Here is a 17,214-nt window from a genome sequence, read left to right on the forward strand (position 1 = left end):
GGGGCCTGCTGGCAGGTGCCCCACAGTGCTGGGGGGTGGGGGTGCAAGGGGACATGAGTGGGACATGGTTGGGGGCCTGCTGGCAGGTGCCCCACAGTGCTGGGGGGTGGGGGTGCAAGGGGACATGAGTGGGGGGCCTGCTGGCAGGTGCCCCACAGTGCTGGGGGGTGGGGGTGCAAGGGGACATGGTTGGGGGCCTGCTGGCAGGTGCCCCACAGTGCTGGGGGGTGGGGGTGCAAGGGGACATGAGTGGGACATGGTTGGGGGCCTGCTGGCAGGTGCCCCACAGTGCTGGAGGGTGGGGGTGCAAGGGGACATGAGTGGGGGGCCTGCTGGCAGGTGCCCCACAGTGCTGGGGGGTGGGGGTGCAAGGGGACATGGTTGGGGGCCTGCTGGCAGGTGCCCCACAGTGCTGGGGGGTGGGGGTGCAAGGGGACATGAGTGGGGCATGGTTGGGGGCCTGCTGGTAGGTGCCCCACAGTGCTGGGGGGTGGGGGTGCAAAGGGACATGAGTGGGACATGGTTGGGGGCCTGCTGGCAGGTGCCCCACAGTGCTGGGGGTGGGGGTGCAAGGGGACATGAGTGGGACATGGTTGGGGGCCTGCTGGCAGGTGCCCCACAGTGCTGGGGGGTGGGGGTGCAAGGGGACATGAGTGGGACATGGTTGGGGGCCTGCTGGCAGGTGCCCCACAGTGCTGGGGGGTGGGGGTGCAAGGGGACATGAGTGGGACATGGTTGGGGGCCTGCTGGCAGGTGCCCCACAGTGCTGGGGGGTGGGGGTGCAAGGGGACATGAGTGGGACATGGTTGGGGGCCTGCTGGCAGGTGCCCCACAGTGCTGGGGGGTGGGGGTGCAGGGGGACAGGAGTGGGGGCCTGCTGGGGGGTGGGGGTGCAAGAGGACATGGTTGGGGGCCTGCTGGGGGGTGGGGGTGCAAGGGGACATGGTTGGGGGCCTGCTGGCAGGTGCCCCACCGTGCTGGGGGGTGGGGGTGCAAGGGGACATGGTTGGGGGCCTGCTGGCAGGTGCCCCACAGTGCTGGGGGGTGGGGGTGCAAGGGGACATGAGTGGGACATGGTTGGGGGCCTGCTGGCAGGTGCCCCACAGTGCTGGGGGGTGGGGGTGCAAGGGGACATGAGTGGGACATGGTTAGGGGCCTGCTGGCAGGTGCCCCACAGTGCTGGGGGGTGGGGGTGCAAGGGGACATGAGTGGGACATGGTTGGGGGCCTGCTGGCAGGTGCCCCACAGTGCTGGGGGGGTGGGGGTGCAAGGGGACATGAGTGGGACATGGTTGGGGTCCTGCTGGCAGGTGCCCCACAGTGCTGGGGGGTGGGGGTGCAAGGGGACATGAGTGGGACATGGTTGGGGGCCTGCTGGCAGGTGCCCCACAGTGCTGGGGGGTGGGGATGCAAGGGGACATGAGTGGGACATGGTTGGGGGCCTGCTGGCAGGTGCCCCACAGTGCTGGGGGGTGGGGGTGCAGGGGGACATGAGTGGGGGCCTGCTGGGGGGGTGGGGGTGCAAGGGGACATGGTTGGGGGCCTGCTGGGGGGTGCGGGTGCAAGGGGACATGGTTGGGGGCCTGCTGGCAGGTACCCCACAGTGCTGGGGGGTGGGGGTGCAAGGGGACATGGTTGGGGGCCTGCTGGCAGGTGCCCCACAGTGCTGGGGGGTGGGGGTGCAGGGGGACATGAGTGGGGGCCTGCTGGGGGGTGGGGGTGCAAGGGGACATGTGGCTTGGCTGGGGGGCATGCCCATGGTGGATGGGATGCCTGCGGGACATGACCAGGGGTGCAGGGTAGTCCCCTGTGGTGTGGGCTGCCTGCAGAGGTCGTGGAGGGGGTAGAGGGGAGACCTGGGAGGACCCACACTGGCAATTCACCTCTTGAACTTCCCGCACACCCACGTAATACACTGCCCCACTCGCACAGGCCCAATCGCGTGTAGGATTTCTCGCGCACCCCTGAAATCCACGTACCCAGCCCAGTCGCGTGTAGATTTTCTCGCGCACCCCTGTAATCCACGTACCCAGGCCAATCGCGTGTAGAATTTCTCGCGCACCCCTGAAATCCACGTACCCAGCCCAATCGCGTGTAGATTTTCTCGCGCACCCCTGTAATACACGTACCCAGGCCAATCGCGTGTAGAATTTCTCGCGCACCCCTGAAATCCACGTACCCAGCCCAATCGCGTGTAGATTTTGTCGCGCACCCCTGAAATCCACATACCCAGGCCAATCGCGTGTAGAATTTCTCGCGCACCCCTGAAATCCACGTACCCAGCCCAATCGCGTGTAGATTTTCTCGCGCACCCCTGTCATCCACGTACCCAGGCCAATCGCGTGTAGAATTTCTCGCGCACCCCTGAAATCCACGTACCCAGCCCAATCGCGTGTAGATTTTCTCGCGCACCCCTGTCATCCACGTACCCATGCCAATCGCGTGTAGAATTTCTCGCGCACCCCTGAAATCCACGTACCCAGCCCAATCGCGTGTAGATTTTCTCGCGCACCCCTGTAATCCACGTACCCAGGCCAATCGCGTGTAGAATTTTCTCGCGCACCCCTGAAATCCACGTACCCAGCCCATTCGCGTGTAGATTTTCTCGCGCACCCCTGAAATCCACGTACCCAGGCCAATCGCGTGTAGAATTTCTCGCGCACCCCTGAAATCCACGTACCCAGGCCAATCGCGTGTAGAATTTCTCGCGCACCCCTGAAATCCACGTACCCAGCCCAATCGCGTGTAGATTTTCTCGCGCACCCCTGTAATACACGTACCCAGGCCTATCGCGTGTGGGTACACCCGCACACCCCTGAAATACACGCTCCCCGCTCTGCGTTTGCTGCTGCCCTTTGCGCTGGATTGGGGATTTTGATGGCTTTTCCCTGTGCGAGGGGCGTTCTTGGGGGCGTAACTGACACTGCTGCAGGGTCGCTGCGCCACTCTGCGCCACGGCTGGTTGTGGAGGTTGGAATCCATGAATACGCTGTGCGCCTGAATGTGTTTCGGCGCACGCGGCTGGCGCAGACTACCGCACGCGCACACTGTGCGCCAGCCGCGTGCGCCACTTGTGCGCCGATTTCTATGAATTGGCCCCATGGTGTTTTCAACTTCTGTCATGGCTAATTCTGCCTCATTTGCTATTAGTGGCTGTCCAAGTGGTTCTTGGCTTCCTGTTACAGAAGGTTGACTACTGTCAGGCGTGTCCACATCTAGTGGCGCCTGAAGTTCTTCTTCTTGTTGCTGTTCATTGTGCAACATTGTTTTTTTACTTTGCAAACTTTACGTCTGTTATAGTGCTTTCATTTGCTATGAAAGCATCTTCATAGGAGTCATAGGTATCTAGTAAATATTCTTATTTTCTCCATGATTTAAAAAGTTGTAGCAGGGATATGTAATACAGTTCTTTATGTTGAGGAGTTTTTAATGACAATTTGATAAGATAAATTAAGCTTCGTTTGGTAAGTTTCACTAAGCTGCCTTGACAATTTTCCACTCTGTATCTCCCTTTCTTTTCACCTGATTTAATATTATCTGTGTATGTGAATGTTTGGGATATGTGGTATGGACACATGGTTTCCAGAGTGGTACTCCTGATTGGATAGAATTTTTCAAATAAATTATTTTTCAAAATGTCTTGGCTGTTGGGATCATTTTGTTGCTATTGTTTCTAAGTCTTCATATGATTTCAGAACTCTTTTTCTAGATTTAGCAGGACCAAGGACCATACCATATTTTCAGATTTTTCATACAAGGCAGTACGGGTTAAACAGTCTGCTGCTTCATAGCAGCCACATTCACTATGGGAGAGCATTTTTATGCCTAAACTGTACAGTGTCTGTGATAGTATTTTGTCAGATGATATGTCATCCCAGAGGTCTTGGAGCTCTGTTTTTTTCTGCTTTGGTTAAGTAGGCTGTGACATATTGTGCAACTGCAGTGGAATTGTCTACACATGTACTGCATATCTATTTTTGCATTCCATAGGAGGGGAATGATTGCATTGTAATCATCTATGTATTGTGATCATTCTGTTATTTTTATGTAATATGTGTTTTTAGGTGATTTACCTTTGACACTATGTGTAACTGAAGACATGCAATTGTTTACTTGACCTGTTGCTGAAACTGGTCTAGGGAGACCAAAGCAGCATCTGGTGTAGTATTTCCCTTTGTTTCTATATTTGCATCGACAATACTTCCCACATTTGTGTTTTTTAAATTGTAAAATTTGTGCATGAAGGTCACCATGTGATTTCACATATTTTTGGATGAACTGCAAAACAGTGGCATCACTGTACTCAGCAAATTTAGGAGCATCTTTAAGCCACAAAATCATGTGGATGTGTGTTGCCCCTCAGGCTTGGTATTCTTTTCTCCAAAAGAATTGTTGCACTTCTCTGAGGTGAGGAACAGTTTTATTACAAATGAAGTGTAGCATAGCAATGAAGCGATAATGGAAATATCTTGATACATTTACAGGATCTAGATAGCAGAGTTCTCCTGGTGTTCTTATATCTATATTTGTTTTGTTTTTGTTTGCTATGCGTAGGAAATCGTGTAAATCTTTTCATGCATATTCTGCACAATGTAATGTCACAGACCAAGTGGGTGGGCCAATGTTTCTTATCATACAGCGTACATCTCCATGACAACGGAAACCAGCATTCTTTTGTACCACACATGGTTGCTAAAAGATTTGTAATGCTTGACTCTAAAACCTCATCTTGTTCTTGCATTTTTTGTAGTAATTGCATAACTGACACATTTTGAAAATTGGTACCTGATTTCAATGTGTGCAACTCCGTAGCATAGAGTTGCTAGTTCACTTTCAAAGAGAAGATGGAATATGTATTCCACGTTTTGTCTGAATCTGGGGTCTTCAGAATACATTGGTAAAGAGCAGTATTCTGATGCTGTTATTTGTGTTGGTCTATCATCATACCTTCCTCCTTTTCCATTAGGAAAGAGTAGAGGAAAGACGCGTGCTTCTATACTTTTTTCCCCATATGCTGATCGGAGATTCTTTAGCTTGTCGCATTTGGTATGTTTCCAGTGTGTCATCTATGTTGTCTTTAGAGTGTAATGGGTGAATTGTACAAAGGTCTGAAATATTGGATTCTGCAGCAGGATCTAGAAGTTGAAATTGACGAGTTTCTGATGAGTCTTGAATTATTTCAGTGGTTTCCCTCAGGCTTTCTTTAATATTTCTATATTTCTTTGTAGTATTCATTGTTGTCTTTTATATATTGCAGGGCTTGTCTAACTTTATGTAATTCCACAAGTTGTTGCCACATTTTTTTGTCTTTTGTAGGTACGCCATTTACTAAGATAATTAAAGATTGATGTATTGGACATTGCACTCCTAGAGTGTGTACATTTTCTTTGACATCTAATGGCAAAAAAACTACTTTGAACGGAAAACCTTTCAATAATTCAGAGGGAAGTCGTTTTGCTGTTTTGGATGAAGGCGTATTATTGTTTGAAATGGGTGCACTGTTTGAATTATGATGCTCTCATACAAGTTAAGTTGTTGCAGGGGTTTTGTTAGTGGGAATAATTCCAAGTTATTTTTGATAGCACGTGAATGTGTTTCGTTGTTGTCAAGTTTTGCAGTGCAGTAACTGCAAAGTATTAAGGGGTCAGTAATTTCATATTTGTTTTCTACTATAAGATAGAGAGCTAATTGGAACCACTTGGAAACTTCATTGTCTTCTATTTTGTACATTATGTCTACCGTTTTTGTGCTATTCTTATAAAAAGTCCTGCAGCAACACACACATGCACATGGTTTGGTACTTCAGCAGATGTACTTTTAAACTTAAGTATTTCTTTTTTGTATGTGTGTAGTAGAAGATTGCCATTTCAAGTGCAAAATATTTTCTCTGGATATGCCCTATTTCTTCAAGTAGTTCTTTGGCTGTACCATGTAGAAGAGTGTTATTTAAATTGGCTAGTGCTAAAGCAGGACTTTTGGCATAGTACAGTTTTTGAACCAGATTTATTATAGATGTATGGTGTGTTGATAGCATTTTGATATGGTGGAAGGTGCTTTTGCAAATAGGTCCAGAAATGCAGGATAATGAATGTCCTTGTAGTCCTGTGTATTTGTGCACTGGACAAGAGTCCATACTTTGTAATAGTTTTATTTTAAATTACTCTTTGCCTTTCACATATTGATTGAGGAACTGGCGTAAAGATTTGAAAGATTTTTTGCCTATGTTAAACATTGATGTGCACGGCCATTTGTATACTGGACCCATCGGTTCATACCCTTTCATACCCTCGTCTACTGCTATGTATGGCAATTGGGTTTATTTGCTTTTGTTTGCATGCTTCTTCTTTGAAATATGGTTCTGTGCTGGTGGTGTGTTTCCATTCACCTCCACAAATGTTTGTGAAGTTATGTTTGTTGATATTCCGTTTATTGAGAAGCATTTTTTGTAGTTTAGTACTTAGTATTGTTAGTGGTTTCATTCTGTTTAAAAGTAAAATAAACATTTTCCTTTTGAGAAGGATTGCACTGTCTACAAGACCTTCTAGGATACATTTTCTATGGTAGGTTTTAAGGGTTGTGAGTGATTTCTCTCCTGTTTTTATGAGGTTCTGAAGGACTGTGTGGTGGAACAGTTTTGTAAAATTATTTTTATAGGTGTAATGTTAGCACTAGTGGTAGCTGCAGTCATGTTAACCACTTTCTGTTTCATTTTACATTTTGCAAGAGGAGGCAAAGTTTGTTTACTGGAAGCTGTTTTTGTTTCGCTTACTGACTGTATTAGCTGTTTTGTTTGAACTTTTTGTACACATTCTGCTAAGGGTGGATGCTTACTTTGGACACTTTTATTTTGATTGTCTACTTTTGTGTTGCTTTCTAAGAAGTTGTTTTTGGTAGGCATTCTTTGGGGTTGTTTGGAGAAAAAAGAAAGTGTGGGTTGGGATGTTGTGCAATGTATGTGTGCTTTGTGCATGAGTGCCTGAGTATGATGGTAAGCATGTATGTAGAGTTGTGTGATTGTGCAATGGGCTGTTACTTCATGTTGGAAGGCTATTCTTGTATTTTTGTGTTACTATACTGGTGTTCAGATGACAATACAAAGTATGCAGCTGCTGAGGGGCAAGCAGTAATACTGAATTTAATGCTGCAGGGTTAATACAATTGTTTATTCTACAATACTAGAATGTTATAGTGTTTGGGTAACAGTTAGAACATTATGGCAGTATTGACATACTTTTTTATGATGGAAATATTAGGTTTCTTCTGAGTTCTAGCTCGTACTTTAGACACTGCTGGTTTTCAGGTGAGTGGTCTTCACTGCAATTGTGAAAGAAATAAGTTAGTAAATATGTGCGTTTATAGCACTGTTGTTAATGTAGACATGATTTGTTTTTGCAATAACACTGCTTTCTGATAACTGTACATAGCATGTCAATGCACTTTCCTTTGTCTATGTGCATTCTGTATATTGTACTTAGTATCTGTCTGTTGAACGTGCTTTAGAAATTATCACAATAGTAAGCACACAGAGCACAGTTGGCTTTTTAAGGCGGTGTTATGGATTTTATGAGACAGGAGAAATAACTGTATGCTTTTCTTGCTATTTATACAGGGTAAATGGCAGGAACTGTCGGGAAAAGCATGCAATACATTCATTTGTGAAGGTGTGGGAAATAAAGTAGCTGGACTTGATGGGTTCAGCAGCTTATTACTCTCCAGGATAGTTGTAGGAAAGAAGGTTGAAATAAGAAAACCTGGAACCGTGGCAATGGGACAAAGCACGTCTACCAGACTGCAGATGATTAGAAAACTACTGGGTGATCCTGTGGTGCTTGGAGTTGGGAGATTCTGAAATAAAGTAAGGGTTGCAATAATGGGTGTGGTGCTTTTGTTGCAGACTGAAGGGAAGGGGGAGATATTGTATGTGTTGTTTTACTACATTGCTCGTACATAGTTGTACATGATGTGATAGACATGACTGCACCTGTTTATAGTTGAATGCTCTGGTAAATTCTAAAACAGAAAGGGAAACCAGCTGGAATGAGAGAGCTGCGAAGATTGGAAGAATAGTTGTAGATGGAGTCGTGTTGTTTCAGCTGGGAGCCTTTCAAATGATATTGGCTATCTGTGTGCATGAATAAAGATGCATGTACTCATCCTGGCTGTGTGTCATTTTATAACAGACTACAAAGCCTTCTCCCACATTTATACTGTTATTTTGCACATTTTTTAACATGAAATGCCAGTTTGTTAGATAGGTGTGTGTTTTTTGTCTGATTACTATTATAATCATTTGTAATGGAAGTTCAAATGATAGATTGTGTAAAATATCCAGATTGTATAGAAAGGAAACTGTATGTACATCCTATGCACTATAATGCATTAAATGCTATTATAGTTGAAATGTGGATAAATAGGTGGCAGTGGTTACACAAATGACAATATGAATGAAAAGAATGACAGTTTGCACATTACAGTTAGTAATATAGATAAATAAAAATTTGGGAGCAGACAGCTTTGGAAGCGATACTTGATCATAGCAGATGGGAGGAATGACAGTAAGCTTTTTTACAGGTTATAAGTTGCTCTCGGGTGTTACCAACCTTGCAAGCATTTGAACCATCCACCAAGTCCCTCATATACCCATTCACTTCTATGGCCTTTCATCAGCAAAAAAAAAATCAGTTGTTTTCACCCGCCTTGGTGACACAAAATGTTGGGAGCTATGGGTTATACAGGGTAAGTGGCAGTTTCCCCGTTTATATGCATTTATATAAGAGCTGTACATGTACTGTGCAGAAAATATTTTCACTTGTAGTTTGTGTTCATTCATGTGGGTGTGGATGAATCTGGAAGTAGAAATCTGGGAGAGTTTTGCAATAGTTGTTGATGTACGCACTTTGCAATCACAACCCAATTGTACTCAGAGTGATCAACAGTACATCTAAAGTGCTGAACTGTGATGACGGAGTTAGATGTAGAGTTCTTGGATGTGATTGGTAGATGGTTGCGTGGCTGCTTAACAGTAGCCAATGAGGAAATGATTCAGAGAGTGAAGCGGAAAGGTTAGAGGGGCTGCCCCAGTATTACTTACACGCTCCCCGGACACCGCAGTTGTTCGCGGACAGGGCGTGCCACATCCAGGGTATGAAATGGAAGTCTATTTGGGGATTAGCCAATCAGCTCTTGAAATAATGCTTAGTATTGAGAGAGGCTGTGTGTAATGAAGATGGCAGAGGTGGAGAAAGTCAGAGTGTTGGTGCTTGGAGATATGTTTGTGAATGGTTTGGAACAGTCTGCTAAAACTAGGAATATGGCTAACAATTTTGACGTAAAAGGAGTGGAGGTGGTGTGGAGCACTGTGACTGGTTTCAATTTGCAGGCAATGCTAGAAGTTTGTCAGGATATGGCTAGGTTTAACAGTCCACATGTAGTTGTCCTACACTGTGGTGCTTTGCATTTGTGTTATGTCAGTGCTGCAAGATCTTGAAAACTTGTTTCAGGCAGTCAAGAAAATACTTCGCAATGTGAAGGTTATTTTTTCTGCTTTGTACCTAGAGCAGTATGGGACAATAGTCCTGTTTTTTGTCCTCAGCCAAATGTTGCTAGGTGTTTAATTAACGAAGGCATGTTCGCTTTTATGATTAGAGCTGGCATGTTCTTTTGAAATAATGACAACATTGATTCCGGTACTGTTGTTTATTTTAAAGATGATGGCATGTCTTTATCTTTTGTGGAAAATGCCATGCTGTTTTGGAACATAAGGATTGCTTTGGAGAAGCTTATGTGAAGATATTTGGAGGAAAGTAAGGAAAACAAAACAAAAACATGTACAAAATGAAAGGTTTTTCTGAAGCATCTTTAAAAAAACAAAAACAAGGCTCTTTTCTGAGTCAACCTCAAAGGGGAAATGGGGCACACGATTAAAACATTTTTCCCCTACTATCAGATTGTATGATTTGTCCGCGAACACTGTGGTTGTCCGCGGACAGTGCATATTACATACAGGGATTTTCAGTCTGAGAGGTATGCAAATGAGACTTAGCAGGGCAAGGGATTGGTCACTAAGGTTTACTGGGTGTGATGTGTAAGGAGAGACTTAGTCAGAAAGTATATTTCCTGAGAGGAGAGCTGATAGCTATGGCTGTGTCTTTCAGAAGGCAGATTGTCTGGATTTTGGGAGACTCTTAGATAAATTGGTTGGAGGTGCATGCAGATCGCTCTGGAGTGGCTTTACATCTTGGATTCACTCATGTGGAAGTGCACTGGCATGGAGTGCATGGAATGAAGTGGATGGATTTGGTACCTCTTTGTGCTACTTTGGTGACACAGCGTCATCCAGACATTATTAGTCATTGTGGAGGAACAGTTTAGGACATGTCTCTGGAATCTCTTTGCACTTTGCAATGAAAGAAGGACTGGGAAAGTCATGGACATGTTTCCAAAGTCCCGAGTCATTTTTTCTCGTATTGCGCAGAGACAAATATGGCTGCGTTCTTCTTCATTTTGTCCACAAATAGAGAAAGCGAGGTGCAATGTAAACAAGGTTGTTTGTGCCTTTTTGAGAGATGTTGCCATGTCCTCTTTTCACAATGAAAATATTATGTTTCGTAGTACACACATTTTTCGCAGAGATGCAGTACATCTTACATATGCCGGCAATCAGCTTTTTCTGTGAAATATCCAAAATGCATTGTGACCCTTTTTGGATTTATAGTAATCCTGTTTCCAGTAGGTGTTGACCATTTGATGTTTTGAAACATGAAAAAACACCAGCAAAAGGCTCTTTTCAGAGCCACCACTTCCTCCCGGAGAAGAGTGCAAGCGTTTTGATAGGGCAGCCCCCCAAAAATGTCAATGTCAGCAAACTGTCTGCAGACTTCTAAAATAAATACACCGGGGCCTGCAGCATTTCATTGGCACTTCTATTTTTGAACTGTGAAAGGCGCCACTGAAAAGAGCCTTTTAATTTTTGTGTTCTGTTGTTTTGTATTTTTTTTTCAGACATGACTCATAAGGAAAAGAAGTGAAGGGAGGGTAAGGAAAGGGCATCAACCCCCCTGCTCATGCCCCGTGTCTCCCTCCTGTACCCCCACCCCCCGCTCATGCCCCGTGTTTCCCTCGTGTTCCCCTCCCACCCCCCGCTCATGGCCCGTGTCTCCCTCGTATTCCCCCCCGCTCATGCCCCGTGTCCCCCGCTGTACCCCCACCCCCTGCTCATGCCCTGTGTCCCCCTCCTTCCCCCCGACCCCCCGCTTCTGCGCTGTGTCTCCCCTGTTCCCCCCGCTCATGCCCCGTGTCTCACTCCTTTCCCCCGTTCCCCCCACTAATGCCCCGTGTCCTTCTCCTGTTCCCCCACCCCCCGCTCATGCCCCGTGTGTGCCCTGTTCCCCCCACCCCTCACTCATACCCCGTGTGTGCCCTGTTCCCCCCCAACTCCCACTCATGCCCCATGTGTGCCCTGTTCCCCCCACCCCACGCGCTCATGCCCTGTGTCTCCCTTGTGTTACCCCCACCCCCTGCGCTCATGCCCCGTGTCTCCTTTGTGTCACCCCCCACCCCCAGCTCATGCACCGTGTCTCCCTTGTGTTACCCCCCACCCCCGCTCATGCCCTGTGTCTCCCTTGTGTTACACCCCACCCCAGGCTCATGCCTCGTGTCTCCCCTGTTCCACCCCACCTCCCGCTCATGCCCTGTGTCTCCCCTGTTGCCCCCACACCCGCTCATGCCCCGTGTCTGCTTTGTGTTACCCCCCACCCCCCTCTCATGCCCCGTGTCTCCCTTGTGTTACCCCCCCACCGCCCGCTCATGCCCCATGTCTCCCCTGTTCCACCCCACCCCCTGCTCATGCCCCGTCTCTCCCTCGTGTAACCCCCCAATGCCTGATCATGCCCCGTGACTCCCCTGTTCCCCCCACCCCCGCTCATGCCCCGTGTCTCCCTAATGTACCTCCCCATCCCAGCTCATGCCCCGTGTCTCCCTCGTGTACCCCCCACCCCGCTCATGCCCCGTGTGTCTCCTGTTGCCCCCCACCCTCCGCTCATGTCCCGTATCTCCCTCGTGTTAACCCCCCACCACCCGCTCATGCCCAGTGTCTCCCTCCTTTCCCCCCTACCCCCAGCTCATGCCCTGTGTCCTTCTCCAGTTATCCCCACCCCCGATCATGTCCCTTGTGCCCTGTTCCCCCCACCCCCACTCATGCCCTGTGTTTGCCCTGTTCCCATCACCCCCCGCTCATGCCCCATGTGTGCCCTGTCCCCCCACCCCCTGCTCATGCCCCGTGTGTGCCCTGTTTCCCCCCGACCCCCCGCTCATGCCCTGTCTCCCCTGTTACCCCCCACTCCCCGCTCACTGCCCAGTGTCTCACTTGTGTTCCCCCCCACCACCCGCTCATGCCCCGTTTCTCCCTTGTGTTACCTCCTGCTCATTTCCCCGTGTCTCCCTTGTGTTACCCCCACCCCCCCTCATGCCTGTGTCTCCCTTGTGTTACCCCCTGCTCATATGCCCCATGTCTCCGTTGTGTTACCCCCCACCCCCACTCATGGCCCGTGTCTCCCTTGTGTTACCCCCCTCCCCCCGCTCATGCCCCATGTCTCCCTCCTTTCCCCCACCCCCCGCTCATGCCCCGTGTCACCCTACCTTTTTTCCCCCCACTCCCGCTCATGCCCCTTGTCTCCATCCTTTCCCCCCACCCCCTACTCATGCCCTGTGTCTGCCCTGTTCCCCCTCACCCCCCACTCATGCATTGTGTCTCTGTAACGCTCACCTGATTCCCGTAGAGGCGCCGGTCATGACTGGGCGTATACCGTATCTTCAAAGGTGATGTGTAACACACGGCTGGCTCTTTGGGCTGGACCTCTGTGCACTGTATGTCTGTCTCGAAGGGTAAGATGTCTGCAGATAGAAAATATGGGATTAAGGAACTGGGTTATTGAATGTCTCTCTCTTCTTCCCTTTCTCTTCTCCTGTAGAACCCCAAAGGTTAACGCTCTCACCTTAGGTAAGTGAACGCCGTGCTCTCCATCTGCCTCGGGGCAGGGTGCTGTAACCAGTTTCTTCACTGGATAAGGGGAGCAGGCCTCTTGACTTCAGAGGACTGCTGTCCGTCGTTTACTGCACGAACGGTAAGTTTCGAGTAATTCTAATGTCTTTAAAGTCTTTAGTAATGATGTTTCTTGTTTTGCAGGGTTCCGGCGATGGCGGATGACGGGCTGAAGTGAGTTGAAGATGGAGCCCGTGTGATGAATAGAAGCGCCTGGAAGCACGTAAGTAAGCGCTTGTTGCCTGCTTCACGATACGCTCTAACTGTCTTTTTATTTTGCAGGTACAAGTTCGGAGCGGCTGCAGGGTGCCGGAATACCCACTGGGTTAGATGTGGAAAGAAGTAATGGCACGTGAGTATTAAAGTTCCCCAATGTCTTTAAACACACCTTGTTTTGTCTTTCAGATGCGGGATGCAGCGCCAAAGGCCTCCGGAGCGTGCGAAGAGTTGGTAAGCTTTTGTCTTTCAGATGCCGGAATGCAGTGTGAAGACCTCCGGAGCGCACGAAGAGTAGGTAAGCCTTTGTCTTTCAGATGCCGGAATGCAGCGCGAGGCGTTGGTGACAGCCGATGGACCAGGTAAGTGAAGAGCTGTCACTGAAGACCGTAATGCTAACCTGTTCTTTCTTGTCTTTATAGGTGTTGCTGAAGACTGGATTCAGGATGGTAAGCCTTTTTCCTTAGGCCCAGGATCAGATGCAGAAGACACGATGAGCGTTCTGCTGCAGAGGATGCAGAATAACGCAAAGCAAGATTCATCCATCGGGTGTGGTTTAAATAGCCTCCTGTAGTGCTTAGGTGTCTCCTTCCACAGCCACGCCTAGGTAAGAAAAGAGTTCCTGCTTTCCAGAAGAGTTCCAGTGTTCTGAATCTAGGGAGTGGCTCCTGCCCCACCCAACAGGAAAAGTAGTTCCAAACAGAAGAGGATCAGAGGCTCAACTGGCAGGCAAGTAAGCAGCATGGTCTGCTGCAGGTAAGTCCACCCAAGCATTATGAGCCCGGCGCTTCCAGCGCTGGGACTGGGCATATTTATGAGCCTGGTGCCACTGGCTCCAGGACTGGGTCCAAAAGGTCCCAATTTGGACTGGTTGGCACTCGGAACCTGGGTTATGGATCTGCTTCCAAGGGAGTTGGGAAAACCCTGACCTTTTGGAAGCAGAGATCATGACAGTCTCCCTCCCGTTCCCCCCCACCCCCTGCTCATGCCCCATGTTTTGCCTGTTCCCCCCACCCCCTGCTCATGCCCTGTGTCTCGCCTGTTCCACCCCAACCCCCGCTCATGCCTCGTGTCTCTCTCCTTTTCCCCCTACCCCCCGCTCATTCTCCGTGTCTCCCCTGTTCCCCCCCACCCCCTGCTCATGCCCCGTGTTTTCCCGGTTCTCCCCACCCCTCGCTCATGCCCCTTGTCTCCCCTGTTCCTCCCCACCCCCTGCTCATGCCCCGTGTCTCTAAGAGACCTGATGGTCCTTACCATCACTACAGCACAACGTATTAATACAGAATTACAAAGAACCTTACAGATTGAAGAATCTAAATTCAAAAATAACACCTTACTCACGGACAGGCAGACCCCACCCCATTGTTCTATTAACAAATATTCACACTGGGGTTTCATTGGTACTTAATATGACCATACAATATTGAAAAAAGTACTGGTTACCTTTTTCCTGTGTTTATGTTACTACATTGTGAGAAATACTTTCTTTATTTCTCATTACGTTTCATTGATTTTCCCAATTTCCTCCTTTCCTTTTTTAACAAAAGTTCATAATTTCAGTTTAGCATTTCTGCATTCTGATTTTTCAATATATGTTTATAAGGAATTTTATATGCATGTAACGAAAAATGTTTTATTGATTGTATCTGCCCTCTTGGTTTAGGGCATTTATTTCACTTGTTGCACAGATTTTTGCACATAAAGTCTTGTTTCTAATTCATATAAACTTGTATGACCTTCCTTGATGTTTTGCATTATGATGGATACCAATGATATGTAGATGTAATTACCCCAAATGGGGCACAAAGGTTTGGACCAGTGGTAGGACTTTAATTCATTTACACCGTCCTATAGGCCAACCTACACACGTACCAGTACCTTGTGTTAATATTAGTTCCCTTTGCCCTCTCACTGGTATGTTAGCCCACGGGCACAACCACAGCCACAGCAGTGTGGCTTTTTTCTTTGCTGAATGTGTTATTGGACAACCATGGTTGTTAATGTGGTTGGGCACCCCACGTAATGGGGTTTTGATTGACTTTCCAATTATAGCCACGCTCAGGCTCTGTTGCAAAGCTTTTTCATTTACTGTTCTTTGCTCTAGCCTGCCTGAGGCATTTCACCTCTTTTTCCCTATCATTTTACATCTCGCAAGGGCACTGGCACCCACGCGGCTCCCGTACCTCGTGGGTTGTGTGACACGGAGATGGCCGAGAATGCTACTCTAAGTTACTCAGAGGAGGAAACTATTGAGCTTCTTCGGGGCCCCTCCTTCTTTGACCCTCCAGATCCAAATCAGCCTGCTACCTCATAAAGCACAGCTGAGGATCTACTAAAATTAAGGAAAAAGGCTTTTCGCACTGAACTCCACGGACACTTCCTTCGGGAATATTTGAAAAAGAATATCATACCCAGTGGACTAATAGTGCGCAACGAACCCAGATTATTCCTAGAAGATAAAGAATATACCACTAACTTCAGTTTTATTGCTACGAAGTGCAGTAGAGACCTGATGGTCCTTACCATCACTACAGCATAACGTATTAATACAGAATTACAAAGAACCTTAGAGACTGAAGAATCTAAATTCAAAAATAACACCTTACTCACGGACAGGCAGACCCCACCCCATTGTTGTATTAACAAATATTCACACTGTGGTTTCATTGGTAATTAATATGACCATACAATATTGAAAAAAGTATTGGTTACCTTTTTCCTGTGTTTATGTTACTACATTGTGAGAAATACTTTCTTTATTTCTCATTACGCTTCATTGATTTTTCCAATTTCCTCCTTTCCTTTTTTAACAAAAGTTCATAATTTCTGTTTAGCATTTCTGCATTCTGATTTTTCAATATATGTTTAGAAGGAATTTTATATGCATGTAACTAAAAATGTTTTATTGATTGTATCTGCCCTCATGTTTTAGGGTGTTTATTTCACTTGTTGCACAGATTTTTGCACATAAAGTCTTGTTTCTAATTCATATAAACTTGTATGACCTTCCTTGATGTTTTGCATTATGATGGATACCAATTATATGTAGATGTAATTACCCCAAATGGGGCACAAAGGTTTGGACCAGTGGTAGGACTTTAATTCATTTACACCTTCCTATAGGCCAACCTACACACGTACCAGTACCTTGTGTTAATATTAGTTCCCTTTGCCCTCTCACTGGTACGTTAGCCCACGGGCACAACCACAGCCACAGCAGTGTGGCTTTTTTCTTTGCTGAATGTGTTATTGGACAACCATGGTTGTTAATGTGGTTGGGCACCCCACGTAATGGGGTTTTGATTTAATTTACAATTATAGCCACACTCAGGCTCTGTTGCAAAGCTTCTTTATTTACTGTTCTTTGCTCTAGCCTGCCTTAGGCATTTCACTTCTTTTTCCCTATCATTTTACATCTCGCAAGGGCATTGGCACCCACGGGGCTCCCGTACCTCGTGGGTTGGGTGACACAGAGATGGCCGAGAATGCTACACTAAGTTACTCAAAGGAGGAAACTATAGAGCTTATCCGGGGCCCCTCCTTCTTTGACCCTCCAGATCCAAATCAGCCGGCTACCTCATCCAGCACAGCTGAGGATCTACTAAAATTAAGGAAAAAGGCTTTTCGCACTGAACTCCACGGGCACTTCCTTCGGAATATTTGAAAAAGAATATCATACCCAGTGGACTAATAGTGCGCAACAAACCCAGATTATTCTTAGAAGATAAAGAATATACCACTAACTTCAGTTATATTGCTACGAAGTGCAGTAGAGACCTGATGGTCCTTACCATCAATACAGCACAACGTATTAATACAGAATTACAAAGAACTTTACAGACTGAAGAATCTAAATTCAAAAATAACACGTTACTCACGGACAGGCAGACCCCACCCCATTGTTGTATTAACAATTATTCACACTGTGGTTTCATTGGTAATTAATATGACCATACAATA

This window comes from Ambystoma mexicanum, chromosome 8 (assembly GCF_040938575.1).
Source record: "Ambystoma mexicanum isolate Mex_15411 chromosome 8, UKY_AmexF1_1, whole genome shotgun sequence".
In the NCBI taxonomy this organism is placed as follows: Eukaryota; Metazoa; Chordata; class Amphibia; order Caudata; family Ambystomatidae; genus Ambystoma; species Ambystoma mexicanum.